The following is a 13235-nucleotide window of genomic DNA, read 5'->3' on the forward strand; positions in this document are numbered from 1 at the left end:
TATGCAAGAAAATTATACACAGATTCAATGTCCCAGTCATTAGAGAAAGTACTACAGGTGATGATATTATTTAAGGAAATTTTAAACATATATGGAATTTGTAAAACTTCAGTAGGGCCATACACATCATATGACACCCTGTCCCATACTATTCCTTTCAGAACTGTAACTGCTGTAATGTTTCAGAATCAAGTTCACGGATTGTACTGCAGAGCGTCCTGGGAGATGATGTCCAATCAGATGTAGGGAAAAGACAGGTACCAAACCAATCCAGAGGACTAAGAAAGTAATCCAATTGTATTCCAGAGATGTATCCATGAAACAACAAAGCATATATTTTTCAGCCAAAGATAGAGGGCATACACTCATAGCTTGAAAGGGAGAGGCGTGGTGGCAGTTCAGGTTCACTTGAATATGGTGAGAAGTCATTGTAATGTACTAAGTAGATAGATGCTGTCTGGTCTTTATTGGCAGCTCAGCAGGTTTTGTAGAACAGGAAAATGACTCGATCTGTGGCATATTCACATGGATGGCGTCAATTTTTCAAATTGAGATTTCTGTTCTCATTGGCTGCACCGTTGTAGTTGTTTCAACAGGAAGAAGTAAGACTTCATTGTTGTTTATAGCTTCTCTTTGGAGGAGGAATATTCTGTAGGTACTAAAGCTTCCGTCTGAACTTCCTGAAAAGTCGCAAGAAGAATGTGGCGACTACCCAGGAGCCCATGCAGCCTACTGTTGAGAATTGGCCTCATAGTGTGGTTTGATCAGATCTATGGAGAAAAACCTTTTGTCTATGCGACCGGCAGGGGGTTCTAGTAGCTTCGACAGCCAGGACAGTTACAGGCCCTCTGTAAGACGGCCCAAAATATTTCTTGCCCACAATTATTTCTCTGACCAGGTTGCCAATCTTCGGGACCCAGACAGTTCTCTCCAGTACGGCCTTCACTCCTGCATTTTACTTGGACATTGCTTTGAGCGCCCCGGAATTCATTGAGTTCCTGTAAAACAGCAAAACGTCCATTGATGACAAATGGTGTCCTCCCACCACCATGTTGACATTGTCGAGGTCTGGCACCCACATTTTCACCCTAAACAAGAGTTCATAAGGAGTATGACCCCCCCTCCAGCAATTTTCTTGGCTTGTTTTTGAGAGCTCTTTGGACCCCATATAGGTGACTGACCCAATTGCCACCCGGGTCTAACACCATTGCTGTTAAGGACTGCTTTAAATCACTGTTATTCCTCTCAACTACCGAATTTCCCACAGGATGATGGGGGAGGAGTACCATAAGGCCACACCTAATCTTCCCATGGCTTCTTTGTAAGCCTGAGAGCCAAACGCCGGGCCCTGGTCGGAATGTAGTGTGCCAATTGCATATGTCCTGATGAAGACTTGCAAATCCTGTGCAACATTTTGAGCGTCAGTCAAGCACTGTGCCAAACACACAGGAATCTGGACCATGAATCCACTGCCACTAAGATGTATACTTGTATGTCCCATCTTAGTGTAATGGTCTGCAGTGATCCAAATACACAACCGCCAGAGGCTTTTCTGCGACCAATAGAGGTCTTTGAGGTGGACATGCTAAAGTTGAGCTTTTCATCTGTTGACGGAAAAAAAGACACAATAATAATAATAATAATAATATTTAAGGACAAAGCCCTTAGTCTGTTTAGTTTGATCTGGCCACCAATGGTGCTGCTTCAGTAGCGAAACGGTGGCAGTGACCCCTGCGTGTGTTGAACTCAGACCCTCTTGTGCACCTAGTATTAGTCCAAATCTGTGATCAGTGTTTGGGAGTACTCCCCCACTCCTGGAATATAAGCATACAGAATATTTTATGCATCTAACTTATGGAGTACTCGAGTGGAAAATCCATCAGCATGTAGGTGTAGTTGCGATACACATTGCCAGTCACCAAGATGTCACTGCCTAATCTCGCACTTGAACGAGTGATTGCAGCAACTACAGCAAAGCGTACTGTTGCCTTAGCTGTCTTATCGGCCATGGAATTCCTTTCAACGTGAACGCCAACATGGTGATGACTCAATGTGTGGATAACTTGAGCCAGAACAGGCATTCTTTCAGCTTCACCACCCGTTCCCAAAGCAGCTTGTTCTTGATTGTGCAAGCCTTTGAATCCCAAAACCTATTTTGGGCCCAATAGTGAAGGTATTCATTATAGGACTGGACACAGTAGTATGAATCACAAACTATAAGTGTGGGGAAATCGAGATCTGTACTTTGTAGTGCCAACATTAGGGCTTTTTGTTCTGCCAGTTGTGCTGTCCAGCCCCCTAGGGACTGAGTGTGTGTTTTTTTAGGACAGAGCTTTCTCCTTTATGGTTTTCCATGCAGCGGAAAATTGGCGTTGTGTCCCTATAGCGGTCTGAGCAGATCCACTGATATACATGATGTATTCATATCGATCTAGAGACATTATTTCATTCAGCAGAGGATATTCCTGTTCCTACTGCAGGTAAGCTTGGGTCTGTAAAGCAGATCTGTAGTCTACTTCTGTTGCAGTGAGAGAGTTAGCATATTGAATCCATTGTGGATGTAATGTTTTGGCATTTGGAACGCCTGCTTTATTAACGGCCTCTAAAGTCGGTACCGGGGTTATGACAATTATGCGTTTTTCCTGACCTAGTGCTCTCTCTCTCACTACAGTAGTTTGTACCACGGTCAGAATTTTCTCAGTGGGTGCAAAACGCATTTTGATGCTTGTGTGCAAATGTGATTTGTATGCTAGTGGGACCATATCTCCTTCTGTAAAAGTAATATAATTTTACCCCTGGGACCAGCGACTACACGGATCACAAGGTTAGTTGTGTTTATATGTTCGTGCAAACATTTGGAAGCCATCATGTCAGCTTGAACGGAACGTAAAATGTTTGTATTTTCCTGTGTTCAATGGTTACTTGAAAAATCTGGTCGGATTGAATCATAGAACAGTTTTACTTGTTCTGCGTAATGCACAATGTATGTTCTGCCAATATTTGAGAATCCTAAAATGGATTGTAGTATTTTCAGAGTTGTTGGAGGTTGGAGCAGTGCATATTTTTCCATAAAATGTGCTGCCAGGCTTTTGCCTTCGCTTGACAACTCATATCCCAGAAACAGGATATAGAGAGGGACACTTTTTAATTTTTTTTAAAGACATTTGTAACACAGTTGAGCAAACCCAAGAATTATGTGGTTCACTCTAGCCAAGTGTTCCATTAATTAATCATCCGTCAGATGAATATCATTTACATTGGACAATGCCTACTCATCAAACTTTTTAAGTAACTCTGTCACTCTGGCTGAGAACAGCACAGGGATGTTCTCATACCCTTGAGGTAAACGTCAAAATTGATGCTGTGAACCTAGCGCTGAATATACGGTCAAATATCTGCTTCCAGGCACTATAGTCTGTAGAAAAATCCATTTTAGATATCTAGTGTTTTGTATTTATTCAGCACAATGTTATTCATTAATGCAGCCCTATGTGCATTCTGTGCTACAAATGTGCATGTGAAAGTGTTCAAATGTCTGCAGTCTAAGACTAGACAATATGAATTGTCTGGTTTCATTATGGGGAACAAGGGATTATTCATGGATGAGATGCAATTTTCTATTCCACCCTGTTATTTAACTTGGTCTAGTATTTCCCTCACTTGTTTTTTAGCTTTATGCTTTATTGGGTACTGTCTCTGGGGTGAGGGACTGATTTTAATGGGATTTCATGATGAGGAGACTCGTCAACCCACCCAACAGCATTACGGTAAAATGCAGGAGCTGTCGCTAATGCCCACTCCTTGGCATATAATCGTTTAACAGATTCTGGAACGAGGTCAGAGAAACAGGTAAGTTTACTGTTTCTCCCAATGGGCACTCCATTATGAACTCAGGCAGACAATACTTTTCAGCAAAAAGATTTGTGTAACCATATGTCAGGTTCTCCTAAAAGGCAGTCATGATGTTTCTGGGTATGTCCCCCTCCATTTGGAGCATTATTACATTTAAACGATGTGGGACACTTACCTGTATATCAGGTGTTTCCACCATCATATGCTCATTCAGCTCTACTACCACCAGATAATCCATCATGTTCTGGTGAGCTATTGTGAGACTTCTGTCGTGCTGTCCAGGATCATCTCTGCCTATTCCCCATTCAGAAGTCTGGGCATATTTTATTTTAATCCCTGCTACTTTCTTCTTTTTGAATTGAGGTTTCTGAGCCTTTGGTTTGTTTTCTTTAAGGATGTACTCTAAAGTGCGATGTGCTTCACTTTACGGCTTGCCACACTCTTCTGATCTGCCCTCTGACTGTCCACCTCTCTCCAAATGTGCATTGAATTAATCCTGAAGAGAGGAATGTGTATTAGTATCCTGATACCTGTCAGGCTTTTGTAATATTATCACGATTTCTTAAATTATAATTATTCTCAGTGGTTTCCTGTTGTGGAAACCCACCCGATAATTGTGTTTTGTATTGTTTTGTTTATTGTCCCATTTCTTCTTGGAAGAATTGGGTGCTTGCTTAGAGTTATCCTTCTCAGTATTACTCTTAGCCTGTGGTTTCCCAGGTCTGGCTTCCAAATTATCCCTACCTAGCATAGCATAGGTTTCTTCTATAATTTTAGGCAGTTATTGCTCCTGCTGCACTGGTGTGAACTCCCTCAGGCATTGGTGTATAGCAAATACTACTGCTTCCCCCTTTATGTTACTTACCATAGCTGTTGCTATCTGCTTCGAAATTGCCCATCAGTTTCATCCCCAAATCCAGGGCAGGTTCTGCCCCCTACTAATTCTGTTCTTGTTTCAGTACCTCAAGTAAGATAGCTATTGAAGGGGTACCATGAATTCTGGTATAAACTGCAGCGAAGACCGTACCCTAAGTAGCACAATCTTCCACCGGGGGAGCCATCAGCAAGCAAATTGTTAAAATCCTGTGTTTGTCCTGCTGTCCCATATGGGGAAAAAACGCTTCAAGCTGAATTCTTTTCTGTGCTATCCAGAACGTAATTTGGTCCAGACTGGTGGGAACCTGTCCTATAATTGCATTCAGCATTTGAGGGCTGATACCCATAGCAGCCAATTGTGGTTGTGCAGCCTGAGCCATCTGCGCAGGGTTAACTGTGAGTGTTCACATAATGTACTGCGTGAGTTTTCTGTAAATCTTTATTAGATCTTTGTATATAAGTTGCTATTTCTGCTATATCTAAATCATCAAGATTAGGATGTGGTGTATAAGCAGCTAGGACTGGCCAAGTCGCACCTTCTTTACTGAAAAGACCGAGTCTCACATTTTCTAATGTGTGGGGGACAGCGTATTCAAACCAATTTATGTGTTCTTGGTAAGTTAACTGAATTTCTATGTCCACATATTGAAAGTTTTCCTCTGGTGTTTCACCTTCAATGTAAGTGTGAAACAATTGTGTGCGTGCATTCGCAGCCGGGAAATTTATCACAAAATTAGAATACCTCTCTTCTGAAATCATCGTTAGCCTCGACCATGAAAGTAATGTCTCCACCAATTGCCGGGAGGCCAAATTGTAGTAATTTCATAGTAACTGCATGTCTGCAGTTTTCTGTTATATTTAGTTTAACAGCTTGTTCTTCACTGTCCTCGCCTTCTTCAATCATTGTTAAAAGAAAAAAGGGAATTAATCAAATGGGTTAGCACAATGTGGAGAATGTTTATCCTACAAGCTTGAGTAACCTACAGCTAATACATAGTGTATACCTACTCAACTGAGGCAGATTTTCTTCCCACCAGAGATGTCACCGGTTTGGAGGTGAATGGGGTATCTGAGAAAAGCACATCTGAACTACTCAGATGGACTTTCAAATAAGAACCCAACCAATGTTTGGTGCCATGTCGTGTACTTCCCACTAATCCATATAACCTGCGTGTTTTGTTGGACAACATAAACTTTGGGCGAGGTGCCTAGACTGATTTTGGGCACTCCCACAGGATATGTTGGCCTAGACTGGAACTAGCGCATAGTGCCAACCAGGGAGCGAATGGTATATGGCAACCAGTGAACATGACAACCCTGACCCTCAGGAATCGTGGAAATAGATCAGAACCTTTCACTTAGTCACTTGTGCTTACTTATGCTCAGAGAAATATACAGAATACACAGTGGGACGTTTTCAGTATATTTATTGAACAATGTTATTCTTGTATGGCATATAAGTCCTGTGATAATCAGTAGAAAGAAGCATTTGAAAGTGATTAGGAGCACCCAGAGCATAAATAGTAGATATAGTCCTACCATGGTACTTAAACAGTGTATATACGCAGGCATATACACAAGGCAGTAATCAGGTGTACTCCTACTATGCAAACCCTACTCTAAGTGTAGCTAGAGTGTGTGTAGGTATTAAGCCAAAATCCTTCATGGGATGATCCAACCCCACTACCTGGAAGGAAAGAATGTAGGAGCCTGTCTTGGTCATGAACTGGACACCTCTAACGTAGATGTCAGACCGCTGCGTGTTGAAGTCTCTGCTTGCAGAAACTCTCAGTGTCAGCTGTAGTGCCTCATCTGCTAATCTTTTGGGATGCTCTTTATTTGTAATAGAAAACAGCCTTGCAATGTGCTTATAGGTTAGTGATGTCATGTACATGTAGGGGGCTTTTTCCTTCCATGGATGAAGATAGAACGATATTTGTACATAGTGCATAGAAGAACCTTATACATGATGTTCGAGGCATAATAATAATGTTGAGCAAAGCTAGATGTGTACACAAAGCAGTTTCAGAGAAACTAATCCATCATTGTAATGAAAGCAAATAAGTTCAAAAGGTCACAGAAGTAATGTTATTTGTGAAAAATAGTTCAATGTAAGAAATTGACAGCTTCTCTATATGGGCCCTAAACTGGGTACATTGCACCTTGCCTTATAGGAGTGATTCCTCAAGATCCTTTAAGTCTTGGAAAAGAAAGGCTTATGAATCTTCGAAGAGGCAGGCACAATCCTATTCGTCACATAGGAAAATGTTCAAGCCTGGGGAGTGTTGCAAGATTCAGGAATCATCAGACTAATCAGGAACCTCCAATAATCGGCCCTGACTACTATCTTCATCATTCCAGCAGAATGTGGAAGGAAGTATTGCAAACTTTTACAAAGTTTAGAAAAGGACGATCATGTATGAGTACTGAGTGTTGTCAAGGAAGGTTATAACATAAACTTTCATGCCTTGCTTCCAGAGACAGGAGTCATCCTTACACCCATACCAGGAGATCGTATCAAGAGTGAGGCACTATGTTCAGGAGTGCAGTCATGGTTGGATCAAAAACAATCATTCCAGCTCTGCAAGCATAATTCTTTTTTGGTACAGAAAGCCTCAGGAGAAAGTAGGCCAGCCCCGGATATCAAGAGTGTCAGTTCCTGGGTAAAAACAATCAATTTCAGGATGGATGCACTACAGCAGATCACTCTCTGATTTCCCACAAATATTGTCTTTCCATAATTAGTCTGCATATCCTCATCCCTCTAGTTGTACAAACATCAAAAGCTCATTTGTAATAGTGGATTTTAATTTCCAACTCCGAGTTCTGTCACATGGACTAAAATCCACCCTCGGGTCTTCACCAAGGTTTTGGCACCCTTGATGGTTCCCTTGATGGCAGTCCTTCATCAGGAAGAATTTGTGACCATCCCGACCTGAATGACTGTCTAGTTTTCTCTTAATCTATGGATTTTAAAAAATGTGTGGATAAAAAGGGTCCTGTATGTACTATAGGAACACAGATTTTCTGGTTAGTCCAATGAAACCTCAGCTGGCACCATCTCAGTAACGTGTCATTTGACAAAAGTTCCGTTCGGACCAGTAGTTGGAAACTGTACCAGAGATAATCACACTTTGGATCTTGTTTCTCTAGACATTCCAACAGTAACAAATTGGTTACAGATACAAGGTGAGCAGGGTGAAATCCTACTTGACCATCAACCAAAATTGCCGCCGGGGTGAAGTCATAAGCAACCCCAAATTAACCTGCGCTTAAAACTCTCGTATCTTGGTGGCACAAAGCATTCAGGTCTAACTTATAGGCAATGTATAAAATATTTATGAAGCACACAAAAAGTAATAATTTGAAAACAATACACAAGAAAAATTCCACACCAATTTAGAAAATTAGAGTAAAATTGAATACAATATTTAAGACAAAAAAGACAACAATTCATTCAGTTGAATTGCAGATATGTCTGTTCTGCTGGCACCACGGCTGGACTGACAGGGCACCTTCTGGCTCACTTCCAAGGGTCCAGGACTGTGATGGCATCACTTGGGAGGCAAGACTCACCGCAGAAAGAGTCCAGGTGCTGGGTGGCCAGTCGTTGGAGCTTTTTCTGTCCCTGAGGCTATGATCAGGAGGGCAGTCCAATTGTCACTCTAGTGTTCCTAGGTTCACACTGCAGGTCCAGCCTTTCGTACTCAGGCAGCAGAGCAGCATGACAGCAGATTAGCAGTCCTTCGTGCAGCAGAGTACGGCAGTAGTCCTTCTGAGCCTTCCACAGGTCCAGGAAGTAAAGCAGGACTTCCTATGGTAGATGGACTCAAGAAACTCTTTGAGAGGGGTTCATATTTCACCACCTGCACAGTGAGTCTAACATCCGATGCCAATGTGGTGGGATGAGGTGCATAATTGGAGTCTCATCAAATTCAAACTGGAGTCAAGCTATCCTGGCTGAAGATGGCTGGTAGCCAGAAACCGGTCCTAGGATGCTTGATACCGGTCCAGGGAAGAAATGGCTTGGCAGTTCGGGCTGGACTTTTTCCATGAGGCACAGAGTCAAGGCTCATTTGCATATGGCCATGTCTGAACTTGAATGGTGTGGAGTGCATAAAAATGATGGATTTAGGCCCAGATCTCTGTACTAGGGTGAATGTATGACATTGTTCTGCCTCCTGTCCATCAACTAGTGTTTTTGCATTTGTCACCCGGAGAGGGATGGGTATGCTCAGACGTGAGTCTCGTCCTCTCCATCCCACTGGAGTCAAGCTATCCTGGCTGATGATGGCTGATAGCCAGAAACCGGTCCTAGGATGCTTGATTCTGGTCCAGGCAAGACATGGCTTGGAAGTTCGGGCTGGACTGTTCCAATGAGGCACAGGGTCAAGTCTGATTTGCATATGGCCATGTCTGAACTGGGGTGGTGTGGAATGCAAAAAAACAATGGATTTAGGCCCCGATCTCTGTACTAGGGTAAATGTATGACTTTGTTCTGCATTCTGTCCATCAACTGTTGTTTTTGCATTTGTTACCCCAAGTGGGACGGGTATGCTCAGACGTGAGTCCCGTGCTCTTCACACCACTGGAGTCAAGCTATCCTGGCTGATGACGGCTGATAGCCAGAAACCGGTCCTAGGATGCTTGATTCCGGTCCAGGGAAGACATGGCTTGGCAGTTCGGGCTGGACTGTTCCCATGAGGCACAGGGTCAAGGCTGATTTGCCTATGGCCATGTCTGAACTGGGGTGGTGTGGAGTAAAAAAAAAGAATGGATTTAGGTCGAGATCTCTGTACGGGGGTGAATGTATGACATTGTTCTGCATTCTGTCCATCAACTGTTATTTTTGCATTTGTCACCCCGAGTGGGACGGGTATGCTCAGACGTGAGTCTCGTGCTCTCCACACCACTGGAGTCAAGCTATCCTGGCTGATGACGGCTGATAGCTAGAAACCGGTCCTAGGATGCTTGATTCCGGTCCGGGAAGACATGGCTTGGCAGTTCGGGCTGGAGTGTTCCCATGAGGCACAGGTTCAAGGCTGATTTGCATATGGCCATGTCTGAACTGGGGTGGTGTGGAGTGCAAAAAAACGATGGATTTAGGCCCAGATCTCTGTACTGGGGTGAATGTATGACATTGTTCTGCATTCTGTCCATCAACTGTTGTTTTTGCATTTGTCAACCCGAGTGGGACGGGTATGCTCAGACGTGAGTCCCGTGCTCTTCACACCACTGAAGTCAAGCTATCCTGGCTGATGACGGCTGATAGCAAGAAACCGGTCCTAGGATGCTTGATTTTGGTCCAGGGAAGACATGGCTTGGCAGTTCGGACTGGACTGTTCCCATGAGGCACAGGGTCAAGGCTGATTTGCCTATGGCCATGTCTGAACTGGGGTGGTGTGGAGTGCAAAAAAACGATGGATTTAGGCCGAGATCTCTGTACGGGGGTGAATGTATGATATTGTTCTGCATTCTGTCCATCAACTGTTATTTTTGCATTTGTCACCCCGAGTGGGACGGGTATGCTCAGACATGAGTTCCGTGCTCTCCACACCACTGGAGTCAAGCTATCCTGGCTGATGACGGCTGATAGCCAGAAACCAGTCCTAGGATGCTTGATTCCGGTCCAGGGAAGACATGGCTTGGCAGTTCGGACTGGAGTGTTCCCATGAGGCACAGGGTCAAGGCTGATTTGCATAGGGCCATGTCTGAACTGGGGTGGTGTGGAGTGCAAAAAAACGATGGATTTAGGCCCAGATCTCTGTACTGGGGTGAATGTATGACATTGTTCTGCATTCTGTCCATCAACTGTTGTTTTTGCATTTGTCAACCCGAGTGGGACGGGTATGCTCAGACGTGAGTCCCGTGCTCTTCACACCACTGGAGTCAAGCTATCCTGGCTGATGACGGCTGATAGCCAGAAACCGGTCCTAGGATCCTTGATTTTGGTCCAGGGAAGACATGGCTTGGCAGTTCGGGCTGGACTGTTCCCATGAGGCAAAGGGTCAAGGCTGATTTGCATATGGCCAAGTCTGAACTGGGGTGGTGTGGAGTGCAAAAAAACGATGGATTTAGGCCGAGATCTCTGTACGGGGGTGAATGTATGAGATTGTTCTGCATTCTGTCCATCAACGGTTGTTTTTGCATTTGTTACCCCGAGTGGGACGGGTATGCTCAGACGTGAGTCCCGTGCTCTTCACACCACTGGAGTCAAGCTATCCTGGCTGATGACGGCTGATAGCCAGAAACCGGTCGTAGGATGCTTGATTCCGGTCAAGGGAAGACATGGCTTGGCAGTTCGGGCTGGACTGTTCCCATGAGGCACAGGGTCAAGGCTGATTTGCATATGGCCATGCCTGAACTGGGGTGGTGTGGAATGCAAAAAAACGATGGATTTAGGCCCCGATCTCTGTACTGGGGTGAATGTATGACATTGTTCTGCATTCTGTCCATCAACTGTTGTTTTTGCATTTGTTACCCCGAGTGGGCCGGGTATGCTCAGACGTGAGTCCCGTGCTCTTCACACCACTGGAGTCAAGCTATCCTGGCTGATGACGGCTGATAGCCAGAAACCGGTCCTAGGGTGCTTGGTTCCGGTCCAGGGAAGACATGGCTTGGCAGTTCGGCCTGGACTGTTCCCATGAGGCACAGGGTCAAGGCTGATTTGCCTATGGCCATGTCTGAACTGGGGTGGTGTGGCGTGCAAAAAAACGATAGATTTAGGCCGAGATCTCTGTACGGGGGTGAATGTATGACATTGTTCTGCATTCTGTCCATCAACTGTTGTTTTTGCATTTGTCAACCTGAGTGGGACGGGTATGCTCAGACGTGAGTCCCGTGCTCTCCACACCACTGGAGTCAAGCTATCCTGGCTGATGACGGCTGATAGCCAGAAACCAGTCCTAGGATGCTTGATTCCGGTCGGGGGAAGACATGGCTTGGCAGTTCGGGCTGGATTGTTCCCATGAGGCACAGGGTCAAGGCTGATTTGCATATGGCCATGTCTGAACTGGGGTGGTGTGGAGTGCAAAAAAACAATGAATTTAGGCCCAGATCTCTGTACTGGGGTGAATGTATGACATTGTTCTGCATTCTGTCCATCAACTGTTGTTTTTGCATTTGTCAACCCGAGTGGGACGGGTATGCTCAGACGTGAGTCCCGTGCTGTCCACACCACTGGAGTCAAGCTATCCTGGCTGATGACGGCTGATAGCCAGAAACCGGTCCTAGGATGCTTGATTCCGGTCCGGGGAAGACATGGCTTGGCAGTTCGGGCTGGACTGTTCCCATGAGACACAGGGTCAAGGCTGATTTGCATATGGCCATGTCTGAACTAGGGTGGTGTGGAGTTAAAAATAACAGATGGATTTAGGCCCAGATCTCTGTACTGGGGTGAATGTATGACATTGTTCTGCATTCTGTCCATCAAAGGTTGTTTTTGCATTCTTCTTTACACGATGGGCTCGTGTTGGGTCTCAAAGTTACAAATGTAAAGTTGCAGCCATAAAAGTTATTGGAGCATCCTGGGATCATTTAGCGGACAATCAGGACTTAGTGCAGAGGATATGTAAAGGTTTCACTACCATTCGCACTCAGATCTAGTCTTTATTTCATTCATGAGATGAGATCCTGTCGGTACTAGTGTCTCTAAAGTACCATTAGTGGAGATTAGGGTTGTAACTCTAAAGGCTTTAATTTTAGTGGTGATATCTTCTGCCAGAAGACTAGACTTACTAAGGGGTCTATTAGGATGCCACCCTACTGTTGCTGGGACTGGCCGCCATTGGTGTGGTTGTCCCGCACCAGCAATTAGGATGCCACCGCCACCGTGGCGGTGGCATCCCCCATTCACAACATTGTGGCGGGCACAATGCTGTGGATGCACCTTTTGCACTGGCATGCACAAGGTGACAGGCACCATGCGGTGCCTGCCACCTTGTCCATGTCAATGTAGGGGGTAGTACCATATGTATCCCCCCATATGCCCCCCCAACACTCCGGGGGCCCGCAATGGGCCCCCACATGCAGAAACGGCATGCCTTTCCATGGCAGCAACGCCTCCATGGAAAGGCACTTCTCTGCCTGCATTTTAATTTGTATTGTGGCAAGTCACTGACACCATATTGAGCCCCTTTTCTGCCCGGTCGACTCGTTGACCGGCGGAAAACCGGCGGACGGTCTTTCCGTCCGCTGGTCTCCCTCGCCATCGTAATATGGCGGGGGAAATGGTGAGCGGGCGGTGAGTAATGGCGATCAGATCGCCACTGCCATACTGGCAATGGCAATCTGCCCGCTATTCAAATAGACCCCTTAGGTCGCTGTCTTAGTAGACACCCATTTTTCAGAGTGTTCGAGGACAGATGCATTTTAAATTCATGTCCCTCATTTATTCCCGTGGTGAATTCGCATTTTCCTAGGGTGCAAGGAAGAATTCTTCTATTTTTTTTACCCTGATGCGGAAATTCCAGAGAAAGTTAGTCTTTACTCTCTAGATATTAGAAGAG

This window comes from Lissotriton vulgaris, chromosome 1_1 (genome assembly GCF_964263255.1).
Source record: "Lissotriton vulgaris chromosome 1_1, aLisVul1.2, whole genome shotgun sequence".
Classification (NCBI taxonomy): Eukaryota; Metazoa; Chordata; class Amphibia; order Caudata; family Salamandridae; genus Lissotriton; species Lissotriton vulgaris.